A 17,487-nucleotide genomic window follows, 5' to 3' on the forward strand; every position below is an offset into this window, starting at 1 on the left:
CACCCTGAGATTCTTATATTCTACAGACAGATGGGGTGAGGAAAGTGTGAGAGCAGGTGGTTAAAACATCTCAGAGGAGAGAAAATATTTGGGCTAATTTTTAAAGATCAGCTGACTAAGAAGGACATGGAGATGGAGGCAGACAGGAGTAGTCCAGAGGGGATATCTCAACCAAAGCCACAAGTGGAAAGAAGAGCCATATACCGAAGGAAATACAAGCAGTGAGAACTACTAGATAAACAAAGTGTGAAGGAATATAGGGATAGAAAATTAAAGAGTGATAGCAATAAAATAGAGTGTGCACACCATGCTAAGTAGTTTGAAATTCATTCAGTAGGTAATATAGGGGAACTGTTGAAATGTCTTAAGAAGAGGAACCATGAGGTTATATTTGTGTTTCATACACGTTACTCTAAAGTTGACGTAGTGATTGATTTGAGAAGTCCAAAAACATTGATGATCCCAATTTCAACTGTATCCCATTGTTATCATGAATCCATTTGTGTTCATGTTCATCAGATAACATGAACTATATTTTTTGATTTAGTAAATGAGGACATTTTATTACTTTGAAAAATGGGGACAATAAAATTTGCATGACCTAACAAAGGAGATGTACCTTACCATCTAGGAAGTTCTAATATGTACAATATAAGAATTTAATGGTGAGTCAGTATCTAACATCTTGAATGAATGAATCCATGTTTTGAGTATGGTATGTTATATATTGTGTTAGGACCTTTCATCTAGGTAGTAGTAGTTTCATTTGTATGATAATCCAATATGAGGATGCGATACAATTACAGATTACTGTAAATGCTGACTATTTTCTGTGTGTGCTATAGTAAAGCATTTTAGTTTCACAGCAGCTCTGTTAAGGAATTATGGTTATTCCCATTATACAGATTGAAAAGCTATGATTCAGAGAGCTTTATGCAAGATTATATACCTAGTAAGTAATGAGGATGAAATTAAATCTGGATCTGTGTGCCTTTAAAAACTCACTCTGTTGGTGTAAAATGGATCTGCAGCACAGTGTGTTGTACTGTCCTTCTAGAGGAAAATGAGAATTAGTGTTCAAATCATTGAACCACAGATTCACAGCAAGTGGCAGAGCCAATTCAACCCAGATCATCTGATCTTAGGTGTAGTATTCTTTCAATTATCCCAGAACTATTTTCCTACTGTATCCATGGAGCTACTTTCTGAAAAACACAACTTCTCAGGAACATCCTCAGACTTTGGTGCTTTGATTGCCTTCTGGATATCCAAACAGAACTTAAGCCTGGACATTTCCCACATCCCCATCCCCTATACCATGATCAAAAGGTGATCATCTGATACCTACATTAGGTGTCAAAATACCCGAATTGTATTTTATTAACATCTATATTTTTTAATTGGTAGTATAATTTGACTTAACAGACTATACAAATAGCCAGAATGTACCCTTCCCCAGCCATTTACTATATGCTTATCTCAAACCACCAAGAGAGATTTTTTTAATAGTATTTTAGAACTCTTATTTCTAATTTTCTTTTCTTTTTTAAAAAATTTTTTTACTTAAATTTTAGTTAACATACAGTGCAATATTGGTTTCAGGAGTAGAATTCAGTGATTCATTACTTACATAAAGCACCCAGTGTTCATTACACATGCCTTCTTTAATACCCATCTCTCATCTAGCTCATGCCCCACCCATTTCCCTCCATCAACCCTCAGTTTGTTCTCTATCGTTAAGAGTCTCTTGTGGTTTGCTTCCATCTCTTCTTTTTTTCTTTCTCCTTCCCATATTCCCCTATTTTCTTAAATTCCACATATGAATGAAATCATATGGTATTGGTCTTTCTCTGATTGACTTATTTTGCTTAGCATTATGCATTCTAGCTCCATCCACATCATTATAAATGGCAAGATTTCATTCTTTTTGATGGCTGAGTAGTATTCCATTATATATATATACACCACTTCTTCTTTATCCATTCATATGTCGATTGACATTTAGGTGCTCACCATAGTTTGGCTATTGTTGATACTGCTGCTATAAACATCAGGGTACATGTACCCATCTGAATCTGTATTTTTGTATCCTTTGGGTAAATACCTAGTAGTGCAGTTGCTGGATCATAGGGTAGTTCTATTTTTGATTTTTTGAGGAACCTCCAGAGTGGTTACACCAGTTTGCATTCCCACCAACAGTGCAAGAGGGTTCCCCTTTCTCCACATCCTCACCAATACCTACTGTTTCTTATGTTGTTAATATTAGCCATTCTGACAGGTGTGAGGTGGTGTATCATCATGATTTTGATTTCTATTTCCCTGATGATGAATGATGTTGAGCATCTTTTCATGTGTCTGTTAGCCATTTGGATGCCTTCTTTGAAAAAGTGTCTATTCATGTCTTCTGCCCATTTCTTTTCTTTTTTTTTTTTAAGATTTTATTTATTTATTTATTTGACAGAGAGAGAGAGACACAGCGAGAGAGGGAACACAAGCAGGGGGAGTGGGAGAGGGAGAAACAGGCTTCCCGCGGAGCAGGGAGCCCGATGCGGGGCTTGATCCCAGGACCCTGGGATCATGACCTGAGCCAAAGGCAGACGCCTAACGACTGAGCCACCCAGGTGCCCCCTGCCCATTTCTTAACTGGGTTGTTTGTTTTTTGAATGTTGAGTTTGATAAGTTCTTGAAACATTTTGGATACTAACCCATTATCAGTTATGTCATTCACAAATATTTTCTACCATTCCATAGGCTGCCTTTAATTTTGTTGATTCCTTTGCTGGGCAGAAGCTTTTATCAAGTACTAATTGTTCATTTTTGCTTTTGTTTCCCTTGCCTCCAGTGACATGTCTAATAAGTTGATATGGCCAAGGTCAAAGAGGTTGCTGCTTATGTTCTCTTCTAGGATTTTGATGGTTTCCTGTCTCACATTTAGGTCTCTCATCATTTTTTTTTTAAAGATTTTATTTATTTATTTGAGAGGGAGAATGAGAGAGAGAGAGCATGAGAGGGGGGAGGGTCAGAGGGAGAAGCAGACTCCCCGCCAAGCAGGGAGCCCAATGCGGGACTTGATCCAGGGACTCCAGGATCATGACCTGAGCCGAAGGCAGTCGCTTAACCAACTGAGCCACCCAGGCGCCCAGGTCTTTCATCATTTTGAATTTATTTCTGTGTATGGTGTAAAAAAACTGGTCCAGTTTCATTTTTCTGCATGTTGCTGTCCAGTTTTCCCAACATTTGTTGAAGAGACTATCTTTTTTCCATTGGATAGTCTTTCTTGCTTTGTCAAAGATTAATTGACCATATAGTTGTGGATCTATTTCTGGGTTCTCTATTCCCTGTTCCATTGATCTGTGTGCCTGTTTTTGTGCCAGTACCATACTGTCTGGATGAGTATAGCTTTGTATATAACTTGAAATTTTAGAATCATGATGCCTCCAGCTTTGCTTTTCTTTTTCAGAATTGCTTTGGCTATTCAGTGTCTTTTGTGGTTTCATACAGATTTTAGGATAGTTTGTTCTAGCTCAACATAAAATGCTGGTGGTATTTTGATAGAGATTTCATTAAATGTTTAGATTGCTTTGGGTACAATAGACATTTTAATAATGTTTGCTCTTCCAATCCACGAGCATGGAATTCTTTCCAAATTTTTGTGTCCTCTCAATTTCTCTCATAAATGTTCTATAGTTTTCAGAGTACAGATCTTTTACCTCTTTAATTAGTTTTATTCCTAAGTATCTTATTTTTGGTGCAATTCAAATGGGATTGATTTCTTGATTTCTTTTTCTGCTGCTTCTATTATTGGTGTATAGAAATGCAACATATTTCTACATGTTGTGACATTGCTGATTCATGTATTAGTTCTAGCAATTTTTTGGTGGACTCTTTTGAATTATCTACATAGAGTATCATGTCATCTGCAAATAGTGAAAGTTTGACTTCTTCCTTGGTGATTTGGATGCTTTTTATTTCTTTTTGTTGTCTGATTGCTGAGGCTAAGACTTCCAGTAGTATATTAAATAGTAATGGTGAGAGTGGACATCGTCTTGTTCCTGACCAGAGGGGAAAGGCTCTCTGTTTTTCCCCATTGAGGATGATATTAGCTATGGGTCTTTCATATATGGCCTTCCTGATATTCAGGTATGTTCCATCTATCTTTACTTTGTTGAGGGTTTTGTTTTGTTTTTGTTTTTTAATCAGGAATGGATGCTGTATTTTGTCAAATGCTTTTTCTGCACCAATGACAGCATCATATGGTTCTTACCCTTTCTTTTATTAATGTGGTGTATCACGTTGATTGATTTGTGAATATTGAACCAACCCAGCAGCCCAGGAATAAATAAATGATTGTGGTGAATAATTTTTTAAATGTACTGTTGAATTCGATTTGCTAGTATTTTATTGAGAATTTTTACATCCATGATCATCAAGGATATTGGTTTGTGATTCTCCTTTTTTGGTGGAGTTTTTATCTGGTTTTGGAATCAGGGTAATACTGGCTTCATAGAATGAGTTTGGAGGTTTTCCTTCCACCTTTTTGGGAACAGTTTGAGAAGAATAGGTATTAACTCTTTGAATGTCTGATAGAATTTCCCTGGGAAGCCATCTGGCCCAGTACTTTTGTTTGTTGGGAGATTTTTGATTACTGATTCAGTTTCTTTGCTGGTTATGGGTCTGTTCAAATTTTCTATTTCTTCCTGTTTTGGTTTTGGTAGTTTGTAAGTTTCTAGGAATTTGTCCATTTCTTCCAGATTGCCCAGTTTATTGGCATATAATTTTTCATACTATTCTCTTATAATTTTTTTTTTTCCTGTGGTGTTGGTTTTGATCTCTCCTCTTTCATTCCTGATTTTATCTAATTTGGTCCTTTCTCTTTTTGGTAAGTCTGGCTAGGATTTGTGAATTTTATTAATTCTTTCAAAGAACCAGCTCTTCATTTTGTTGATCTGTTCTACTGAGTTTTTTGTTTCTATAACATTTATTTCTGTCCTAATCTTTATTATTTCTGTTCTTCTGTTGGCTTTAGGCTTTATTTGCTGTTCCTTTTCTAGCTCCTTTAGGTGTAAGGTTAGGTTGGGTATTTGAGACTTTTCTTGCTTCTTGTGGTAGGCCTGTATTGCAATACACTTCCCTGTTAGGATTGCCTTTTTTGCATCCCAAAGGTTTTGGATTCTCATGTTTTCATTTTCAGTTGTTCCATGTACTTCTTTATTTCTTCTTTAATTTCCTGTTTAACCCATTCATTCTTTACTAGGATGTTCTTTAGTCTCCATGTAGTTGTGGTCTGTCCAAATTTTTTTCTTGTAGTTGACTTCAAGATTCATAGCATTGTGGTCTGAAAATATGCATGGTATGATCTCAGTCTTTTTGTACCAGTTGAGGCCTGATTTGTGCCCCAGTATCTTATCTATTCTGGAGTATATTCCATATGCACTCCAAAAGAATATCTATTTTGCTGCTTTAGGATGATATGTTCTGAATATATCTGTTAAGTCCATCCAGTCCAGTGTGTCATTCAAAGCCATTGTTTCCTTGTTGACTTTCAGCTTAGATGATCTGTCCATTACTGTAAATGGGGTATTAAAGTCCCCTACTATTATTGTATTATTATCAATGGGTTTCTTTATGCTTAATATTAATTGATTAATATATTTGGGTGCTTCCAAGTTAGGGACACAAATATTTACAATGGTTAGATCATCTTGATGGATAGACCCTCTCATTATGATATAATGCCCTTCTTCATCTCTTGCTATAGTCTTTGTTTTAAAATCTTGTCTGTCTGATATAAGTATGGCTACTCTGGCTTTCTTCTGATGTCCACTAGCATGATAAATGGTTCTTAATCCCCTCACTTTCAGTCTGCAGGTGTCTTTAGGTGTAAATTGAGTCTCTTGTAGGCACATATCAATGGGTCATATTTTTTTAATCCATTCTGATACCCTATATAGGGTATCTTATACCCTTTTGATTGGAGCATTTGGTCCATTTACATTCAGAGTGATTACTGAATGACATGAATTTAGTGCCATTGTGTTACCTATAGAGTTGGTATTTTTGGTGATGTTCTCTAATCTCTAGTCTTTGTTGATTTTGGTCTTTTTTTCCCACTCAGAGTCCACCTTAAAATTTCTTGCAGGGCTGGTTTAGTGGTCACAAACTCCTTTAGTTATTGTTTATATGGGTATCTCTTTATTTCTCCTTCAATTCTGAATGACAGCCTTGCTGAATAAGGAATTTTTGGCTGCATATGTTTCCTATTCAACATGGTGAATATATCCTGCTACTGTCTTCTGGCCAGTCAAGTTTCTGTGGACAGATCTTCTGAGAACTTAATATGTCTTCCCTTGTAGGTTAAGGACTTTTTTTCCTTTGCTGCTTTCAGTATTCTTTCCATGTCTATGTCTTTTGTGAATTTGACTATGATATGCCATGGCTTTGGTTGAATTTAATGGGAGTTCTCTGTGCTTCTTGGGTTTTGATGTCTGTGTCCTTCCCCAGATTAGGGAAATTTTCAGCTATAATTTGTTCAAATAAAAGTTATGCCCCTTTTTCTCTCTTTTCATCTTCTGGGCCTTCTATGATACAAATGTTATTGCATTTTAATAAGTCGCTGAGTTCCCTAAGTCTACCTTTGTGATCCATTACCTTTCTTTCCTTCTTCTTTTCAGCTTCATTATTTTTCATAATTTTATCTTCTATGTCACTGATTTGCTCCTCTGTTTCATCCATTCTCATTTTTATGGCATCCATTTGGGTTTGCAACTCTCAGTTATAGCATTTCTAATTTCAGCCTGACTAGATTTTAGTTCTTTTATCTCTGCAGTAAGGGATTCTCTATTGTCTTCTATGCTTTTTTTCTAGTATCCTTATAATCATTGTTTTAAATTCTAGTTCAGACATCTTACTTATATCTGTATTAAGTCCCTGGCTGTGAGTTGTACTTTCTGTTCTTTCATTTGGGGTAAACTTCTCCATCTTGTCGGAAAAGTAGAAATAAACAAAACAGGGCGCCTGGGTGGCTCAGTTGGTTAAGCGACTGCCTTCGGCTCAGGTCATGATCCTGGAGTCCCAGGATCGAGTCCCGCATCGGGCTCCCTGCTCGACGGAGAGTCTGCTTCTCCCTCTGCCCCTCCCCGCTCTCATGTGCTCTCTCTCATTCTCTCTCTCTGAAATAAATAAATAAAATCTTAAAAAAAAAAAAAAGAAACAAAACAAAGAAAAAACCCAAGAAACAACAACAACAAAAAAAACTAGATAGTGGATATGTGTCTGGTCTGCTTGTTAAAAGAATCTAGATCTAAAAATAAATTAAAAAATTAGAAAATAAAAATAAAAAATAAAGTGAAAATGAACTAAAAATTTAAAAAATATATAAATAAAAACATAAAAAATAATAAAAATAAAAGGAATTGAAAAAAATAAATGAAATATCAATAAAAAAAGAAAGTAAGAAGGAAGGTAGATCCTATTTCCCCTAGAGCTGAAACCTTGTAGCACTCTATGATCAGCTGACTTGGTGTGAGCAAGTTGTTTGTTCTGGTCTTCTGGGGGGAGGGGCCTGTTGTGCCGATTCTCAGGTGGGCTTGCCCTGGTGGAAATGTGACTTCAGGGCAGAGAGGGGCGGGGCTTGGTGTAAGCTGCTCTGGCCTCCACTAGGTGGCACTGTTTTGCTCCCTGAAGGCTTTCAGTGCTCTTGGGCAGGATGAATATACCCTCACCCTACTCTCTAGCCCCAGATCTGAAAGTTCACGCCCTCTGCTCTCCAGAGAGCCCTCACAGAAAAACAATCAATCACTTTTCTTGTGTTCTTGGTTTCCATCAGAGCTCTGTGTTCATCCTGCCTTTGTCTGCACTTTTTTATCTCAGGTGCATGGTGGAGTTTCTTTCTTTTTTAAAGATTTTATTTATTTGAGAGAGAGAATGAGAGAGAGAGACCATGAGCAGGGGGGAGGGGCAGAGGGAGAGGGAGAAGAAGGCTCCCCACCGAGCAGGGAGCCTCACTCGGGGCTCAGTCCCAGGACCTTGGGATCATGATCTGAACCGAAGGCAAATGCTTAACTCACTGAGCCACCCAGGTGTCCCTGACTGTATCAAAACTCCAAATTTTAGGGACTCCCACAGCACAGACCTGCGCTGTTCCTCTAGGGGAAGGTCTCACTGTACTTTTGCTGTTTGCTGGCTTGTCCCAGGAAAGTGGTCACATGATTGTGAAGTGGTTTGAAGTTTATGGTAAAACAGAGCCAAAAGCCAGCACCAAGACTCACTGCTCTCAGCTGGCATCCCCACTCCTATGCCTGGGAACAGGGCAGCATGTTGGTGCCACCCATTCTTCTTAAAATCATCCAATTGTCTCTTCTTCATCCAATCATTTTCTCTGGAATTATGCTCTTCCGGGTACTATTTATCTTACTTCTCATCTTCCTTGGCTTCTTTGAGACACTGTCATTGTTGGCCACGCCGTCCTTTGACAGGAGCCCTTCTCTTGTTTCAGAATGCTATCTTCTCATGTTTTCCTTTTTACTGTATTGTTGTTCCCTGCTTATTTTCTTTCAATTAATATATTTTATCTTATTTAAATTGTTAACCAGTTCTATGTATACTCCAAGAACCAGGATCTAAGTATGCACTGATCTATATAAAAGATGTACATTTTATGACCTACTAAAATAATGTATTACATCCTTGACAATCTCTAGATACAAGCTGTCTGGGAGACTGCCTTCTACTGAAACTATTCTTTTCAGTGTTGAGGGCAAATTGTTCATTACTAAGCTTTGAGTATCAAATCACAATTGTTGCATACATCATGGGAATGACAACTTTCTTAAGAGGTGAAAGTTTCTAAATCCTAAGATGCCTAGGAGCTTCCAATATATAACATGAAAATAAAATGCTCTAGATAGTATTTTCCCGGTAGCTTCCAGATAGCCTTGGCTCTCTAACCTGGGGTCCAGAATAAGGTAAATGAGGTAGAGTTGCCTTAGTTGATCTTCATACCTATGGCCAAAAGTAGAAGTACTTAGTGACCCCACAGACTAGTGAATTAATGCTTTATGCCACTATGTATATGAGTGGTTTGTTATTTGGCATTATTGTAGCAATAGCTCAGTGATACAGAAATTGCAGTTTGAAGTGTGAATGTAGGGTTTTATTATAAAATACCATAGAGAGTGCATCAGATTTAAAGCCACAAAAGCTTTTGTCTGATGCCAAAAAGTAGTAAAAGTTTAAGCAACACGCAGGAAATGGAGATGCTGTGAGGAAAGTAGATTGGGGTTGAGATGGGCTCTACATACAGTAGATGAAAGGCCCTTTCAGTATGCCATAAAGTAGAAAATGAATAACTCATGGAAAATTTCTATAACTGTACTTGGAAAAATCTGAACCATACCAAATCCTTGACAGGATTCTGGATATTCCTTCTCCATGATTATCCTAGCTGAGCACATACAGCAAGTAAGAAAAACAAACAATAGTAGGAAAACCATTATTGCTATTTCTACCTATACATTTCTGTGACATGTAGGTAGGGAAGCAGAATGAACCTGGCTGTAGGTGAGCTTCAGCTCAGTCCAGGTTTCTAAATCTGAAGATGCAGTGCAGTAGCATCTCACCCGCCAGACAATGAGGTTGTTTATTTCATATGTGAAATGATTTAAAATACAGTGTTTTGAATAATTACAATTGGGATAAAAATTTTACATGAATTACTAAGACGTGTAAATGATTGGAAATTAGTTCTTGCTATGTAACAATGATTTTCAAACCCTTTCCCTCTGCTGCTCTCATAATTAAAAATAACAAAAACAAAAACTATATATATCTCACTAACTTCTTAAAATTGTTATTAAGAATATTCATTATAAGTTTAATTGGTAGACGTCCAGGGCATTATACATACTGACATAAAAATAATGCCATCATTTCTTATATTATTTTTTTGTTTATTTTAAAAAGTATAAAACAGAATTAATTTTTTTAAGAATGAGATTTTTCAACTTCCTACCTTTTTTCCTCTTTCAATTTTATGTATTTATTATTTGTTTTGTTTTAAATAGGTTATACTTTCGTTTGGTTCAAAATCAAAATGCTATAATAAGGCAAGCATTGAGAAGTCTTGTTTCTATACCTATATCCTATAGATAATCATTTTTACTAGTTTCTTGGTATAATTCCAGTGTCTTAGGCATATACAAGCAATTCCAGTGTCTTTTAGGCATATACAAGTTCTTTAATAAAATGGAACATACTATATAAAATGTACTGAGTTTTTTCTTTTGACAGTGGTATTGGTTCCTCGTTGTTGATGTAAGAAATTATCATAAATTTAGTGGCATAAAAAAACAAATGTATTACCTTAGAATTTGGGAGGTCAGATGTCTAAAATCAGTCAAGTCTAAAATCAAGGTATTTGCAGGGCTGATTCTTTCTGAGTCTATTTCTTGTTCTTCCAGCTTCTAGAGATTGCTTTGGCATTCCCTGGCTGCTAGCCAAACCACTCCAGTATCTGCTTCCATCTTAATATCACCTTCTCTTCTGTCATCACATCTTCCTTTGGCTCCCTCTTCCAAAGATGCTTGAGGTTAGGTTTAGGGCCTACCTGGATAATCCAGAATAATCCCCCCATATCAAAATCCTTAATTTAATCACATTTGCAAATTATCTTTTGCCATGTAAAGTAACACTTAAAGATTCTGAGGATTAGGATGTGGATATCTTTGGTGAGAGTGCATTATTTAGACTGATAAAGCAGTAGTTCCTGACAATCACTCCTGTCAGTCAATAGATAGAGGCTTTCTCACTTTCTTTTTGTAGCTATGTAGCATTCCCATATATAACTGTACCATAGTTTATTTAATTTCCTATTGGTGGACTTTTTTGTTTGTTTTTACAGATAATCTTGTAATTAATAATTTGATAAATACAACATTTTAGACCTGCTCATATATAATATTACATGTAATATATTTAAACATAAATACATATAATGATATATAAATATAAAATATTAATTTTAATACTTATTAAACATTAAAAGGAAATTTTTAATGAAATACATATACTAATAAGTTATATTGCCTTTTTATAATTAGCTCATATGTGTGGTGACAAATCATATTACTTGTTAGAATGAGATCATATTAAGCATCGATTCTGTTTTTCTTTTTATACATGTAAGCTCTGAGAAACTTTGTTCACAGAAATAGGTGAGGGGGCGCCTGGGTGGCTCAGTCATTAAGCATCTGCCTTCGGCTCAGATCATGATCCCAGAGTCCTGGGATTGAGCCCCGCATCGGGCTCCCTGCTAGGCGGGAAGCCTGCTTCTCCCTCTCCCACTCCCCCGCTTGTGTTCCCTCTCTCGCTGTCTCTCTCTGTCAAATAAATAAAATCTTAAAAAAAAAAAAAAAAGAAATAGGTGAGAATTGAAGGAATTACAACAATGACTTTGAATTCTTTAAACTCCTTTCTCACCATATGCTTAAAACCACATAGTAATCTGTCATCAAAAAGTATTTAATAACTTACCTGGTGACAACTTAATTATTTGTTCCTTTAACTTTTCTTGAATTCAAATAGTTGGAAACCTCTGAACTGAAAAATATTTATTATTTCTTATCCATCCATCAAAATCATTCAGTTTTTCAAAATCAAAAGCCACATTGTGAAAATCATTGCTGTTTTGTTATTCTGGAGTTTTTACCACCTAGAATGATGGAAGATGGTAAAATCTGAAAGGAAGGAAATAAGATCTAAGTTGGAAAAGAAAAAATATGACAGGAAGTTGAGAAAAGGAGCAAAACTAAACTACATGTTCCTTCTTGGGCAGATCAGTTTTGACTGTGTGTACATAAAAGAGTTGAAGATCTAAAAACTGATTCTTTTAAAATATTCCTTCTTGCATACTCTTTATGAATTCTTCATATACCCTAGTGTATAGATATCCCATCCAATATTGAAGACTACAGCTGTTTGCTACTTCAGAATGTATTCTCAAACATGGAAGCCTGTACCTTTATTCTCTTCTTATTGGCATATATAAATTTTAGGAGCATTGTATTAGAGCAAAGGTCTCTAAAACAATCTCTCTTCAAGACAAGGATAGTCTCTTCTACCTAAATTATTCAGAATAATCCCTGGTGCTTGCTGAATATATGTATATAGTAAATGCTTGTGGATTGATTAAAAGAAAGTTATCAAGAGTAAATGCAGTGCATAAACACATAATTCATATTTGGTCTGTTTGAAGTTCACCTGCCAGTTTCTTCTAAGTGAGTCTGAGTCTTAGCCTTAATATGAAAGATCTACTCAGTTCAGCTGCCTTCTTTATACAACCGTAGCAGGGCAGTAAGAGAGACTTTTCCTGATGTTTCCTGGCTGGGGCTTGAAAGCAAAGTACAATGGGTGTTAAGTGCCCACACATTTTATAGAGGTGCTAGACCATCTATGCAAAATTTGTTGGAAAGTAGCCCAAATTGGTCTTGCAACACTTACCTCCTCATATATATATATATTGGTCTTGCAACACTTACCTCTTCATTATATATATATATAAACTAGTGAGTGAGGACTGGCAAATAGGATTTCCTTGAGGAAAATTTTGGAGTACTGTGCTTTTCCTCTCTCATTTCTTGGTGGGGAGGATATGCTCCTTTTCAACTTAAGCCATGTGAATAGGACTTCAAGGAACCATTTAAAAATCTTGAAAGTATAGAAACTCATGTTTGACTCTCACTGGAAAAGAAATAAAGACTGGCTGATATTAGTTGGGAAGCAGAACACAGAGAGAGGGCTCCATAAGGGATGGCTCTTATTTCCAGTGTTAGTTGGAAAAAGATATGAGCTTTCCTTTAGATTAAGAGGATGTTGAGCAATGTAACCAAGCTTGAGCCAGGATGGCATGACCCCAAGAAACATGTACTATGTGGGACATTAGCAAGAAGAGGGTAGCTGAAGAGAAACTCAAGCAATATAGCACCTCTGTGAAGAGTATGAAAGTGGAAGATATTTGGAGAACTCTTGAGAGAGAGCTGACATTTACGCATTAGCCATAAAGAGAGCTACAATTTTCAGATTAAAATAGCATCAGTCAATTTAGGTACTTTGCACATTTTTAAATTGAATTGTTTGTTTTTTTTCTCTATCAAGATGTATGAGTATGTTCTATATTTTTTTAAGTGGCCAACAAATATATGGAAAGAGGCTCAACATCACCAATCATCAGGGAAATACAAGTCAAAACCACAATGAAATATCACCTCATACCTGTGAGGTTGGCTAATATCAAAGGGACAAGAGATAACAACAAATGATGGTGAGGATGTCGAGAAAAGGGAACCCTTGATTAGTGCACAATGCCTATTGGTACAGCCATTATGGAAAATGATATTTGGTGCACTGAGACTATTCTTGGTCAAAATCAAGCATTCAAGGATGTGACAAAGGTTTGCAAAGACCAGTCAGCTGGAATGGATAGCATTGTGTGCAGTTGGATCATGTCACAGTATCTAAGGACACGTCAGTCAGAAGTGATTATGTGAAAACAAAATTCTCTAAATGAGAGCCTTGGAGTCAGCACTTTCTAAAGGATAAACATCTCAGAATGTGCCTGTGTAAGGACTCTGAGTACATCTCTTGAATGCTGAAGTGTGGCTTTGAGATGTTCTGTGGCTTAGTTAAATTATGTGTAGTGAACATATTATACTTCCATCTCATTTGTTATGTCTGGATATAGTTCTTAACAGTGGATTTTTAATAGCATGTTTCTTTTGAGATGCTCTAACATGTTTGTTAAGTTTATGATCTGCTGTCACAAAAGCCACTATTGAATTACATAAGGTCAGTTGTTAAGTTCATGTTACATATAAGTAAGATCCTTAAGGAATATGGCAGGGTTGGGGGCCAAGGGTCTCATTAACATAGGGAATAATTCTTTTTTTTTTTTCATAGGGAATAATTCTTAACCAACTCTATTCTCCTCTTTATCTCATATAACAATTGCATGCTATCTATTATTAGCATCTTTAATTGTGTATACACAAATCTTATACCATGTTTAGTTACATCACTTTCTCTTTAACTCAAAGCATTGCTCTACTTCAGTCTTTTTTGAATTGGGTACAGTAAAACTCCAGCAAAATATTCAAGAAAGTACCTCTAATGCTTTTTACAAAATTAAAGAACTCCAAGGAGTTTTTTGAAATAATACATGCTTATCATATACATAGAGCATTTTTGTTTTGACACTCTTTCTTATATTAGTACACTTTAAAATCTGCTTAAAGAGTGTGCTTAATTTCTAGTGGAACTGTGTTTGATTATCATGGGTTGCAAGTGAGAATTGAATAGTATTTAAAATTTTTTAAATTTTATATATGTACTTAATTGGTAATTACTATATAATTATACATTTTAGATGTGAAAGCATTCTTCAGTTAGTACATAGAAAAAGATCTTTCCCAGGAATCTAGTAAAGGAGTGACAAAGAAGTGTTACCAGAAATTTAATTTTCTGTTAAAGAAAGTACTTACATCTCAGACCTGACAAATCAATTCATAGGACTTCTCTAATTGAGAAGCAAAAGAGGAACCCAAATTGAACTGTCATAATCTTTAAATTTTTAATGACAAACTTGTATATTTCCTAAATTTTATGTTACTATGTTATCATACACTGGCTTATGTGACCATTTATTCAAACACTATGATTGGAGTTTATAATAGTTAAAAGTATCTTGTGTGGGAATAAACATATATTTTATTCTGTTAATAGTATTATCAGAAGCGAAAAGCGAAGTTCTTTGATTTAACATTTAGTGTTTTTATAAGATTTGAAAAATATTTCTCTCTTTTAAAGATGTCAAATTACTAGTTTGTCTCATAAAAATAATGCTCATTATATGAGCAATAATGCCTAATGCTCATAATAAGCAAGCAATGTAACTTGTCAAGGGAGGAACTGTTCTGGGTGAGTGTTAATCAGTCTTCACTCTTAAAAATCTCAAAGTCCATATTGACTTTAGCTGATTTCAGATACAAGTTTGTTTGGTCTAGAGGGATTTTCAGTTTTAGTTGTTAGCCTTAGAGCAGTGCTTCTCAAACTTTAAAGTGCAAATAAATTACCTGGAAATCTTACTAAAATGTAGGCTGACTCAGAATACCCAAGATGGGTCCAATATTGTGCATTTCTAACCTGCTTCCAGGTAATGCTGATGTGGCTGGTTTATTCTTTGAATCATAAGATCCTAGGAAATTTCTTCTCTAAGATTTGAAATGCCATCAGCATTATTTTACAGTTACCTCCAACTTAGAGTGTTACATAGTGCTGCTTTCACAAGTCAGTTTATCTAAAAATAAAGATAATTTAGTCCTTCTGAGTACCCCTCCAGAATAATGCATGTTAAGTAGGCTGCCTATGGCTATGCTCTACCTTTTGTTAATGAGAGAAACTGACTGCTAAGGATAAAGATTGGGTAGTATGAGATGAGAACTATAAATCCTTTAGAAATAATTGTTTTATTAGCAAGATGGAAATAATATATACAAGCACCATAGGAACACATGTCAAAATGTCCTTTTTATTTTTAAAGAAATACTTAGTCACAAAATATGTGGATTATACACAAGACACCTCTAAATAACACATGAGTCAAAAAAATTCTCAAAAAAAAAAAAAGCAGTGGTTGGAGGGAAATTTATAGCATTGAGTTTATCTATTAGAAAAGATCTAAAATAAATAGTCTTAAGTTTCTACTTTAGGAAATTAGAAAAAGAAGAGCAAATTAAATCCAAAGTAATCAGGAGAAAAGAAATTAAAAGAATTAGAGCAGAAATCAATGAAAATAGGGAACACCTTAGTGGCTCAGTCAGTTAAGCATCCCACTCTTGGTTTCAGCTCAGGTCATGATCTAAAGGTTATGGGATCGAGCCCCCTGTGAGGCTCCACACTCAGGGCAGAGTCTGCTTGTCCCTCCTCCTCCCCCCAGTTCACTTGTGCACTTGCTCTCTAGCTCTCTCTCTCAAATAGACAAATAAATAAAATGTAAAAAAAAGAAGAAATCAATGAAAATGGAAATGGGAAATTAATAGAAAATCAACAAAAACAAAAGTTTGTGCTTTGAAAAGATCATTAAAATTGATAAGCACCTAATCAGTTCAGCTAAGAAAAAAAGAAAGTAGACATAAATTTTTAATATCAGAAATGAAAAAGGGGACCTCAGTGCAGATACTGGTGACATTAAAAGGGTAATAAATAAATGCTATGAGCAACTCTATGCCCACAGATTTGATAACCTACATGAAATGGACCAGTTTCTTGAAAGACACAGAAAGACATGGAAACTCTAAATAGATATCTCTATCAAAGAATTGAATCAGTAGTCAAGTAGTTTCCCAAAGAGAAAGCATGAGGCCCAGATGGGCTCACTGGTAAATTCTACCAAACATTAAGGAAGAAATTGTGCCAATTTTCTACTATTTCTTTCAGAAGATAGAACCAGAGTGAGTACTTCCTAACTCATTCCATTACTCTAATACCAAAACCATACAAAGACGTTATAAGAAAACTAGTAGACTAATATATCTCATGAAAATAAATATAAAAATCCCTAGCAAAATATTAGCAAATCAAATCCAACAATGTCTAGAAAGAACTATACACAACAACCAAGTGGAATTTATCACAGGTATACCCAGGGCAAAATATCTAAAAATCATTTAATGTAATCTATGACATTGATAGGCTAAAAAAGAAAAATGACATGATTATATCAATAAATGTGGAAAAAGCATTTAAAAAAATACATTACCTACTTATGATTTAAATAAAAAAAACTTCAGTAAACTAGGAATGAAGGGGACCTCAACATGATAAGAAAAATCTACAAAAAAACCTACAGCTAACATCATACTTAATAGTGAGAAACATGAAGCTTTCTCGGTAAGATCACCAATCCCTTTTAAATCATACTGCAATTTCCAACTAATACAGTAAGGCAAGAATAGGAAATAAAAGGTATTCAGACTGATAAGAAGTAAAGCTCTCTTTGCCTGCAGAGGACATGATCACCTCTGTGGAAAATCCAAAAGAATCAACAAATAATTCCTAGAACTAATATGTGATTAAGCTGTGTTGGAGAATATAGGATTAATGTATAAAAGTCAGTTGTTTCCTATATACTAGCAATAAACAAGTGGAATTTGACATTTTAAACCCAATACTATTTACATTAACACTCCAAAAATTAAATACTTAGTTATATATCTAACAAAATATGTACAAGATCTATATTAGGAAAATTAAAAAATCTGATGAAAGATATCATAGAAGTAAATAAATAGATATCCCAAGTTCATGGGTGGGAAGACTCAATATTTTCAGGTTGTCAGTTCTTCTCAATCTGGTCTGTAGATTCAGTACAACCCCATTAAAATTTTGTTTTAAGTTACTTCATGGGTGAACTGATTCTAAAGTTTATGCGGAGAGAAA

This window comes from Mirounga leonina, unplaced genomic scaffold (assembly GCF_011800145.1).
Source record: "Mirounga leonina isolate KUSES-001 unplaced genomic scaffold, KU_Mleo_1.0 Mir_168, whole genome shotgun sequence".
Classification (NCBI taxonomy): Eukaryota; Metazoa; Chordata; class Mammalia; order Carnivora; family Phocidae; genus Mirounga; species Mirounga leonina.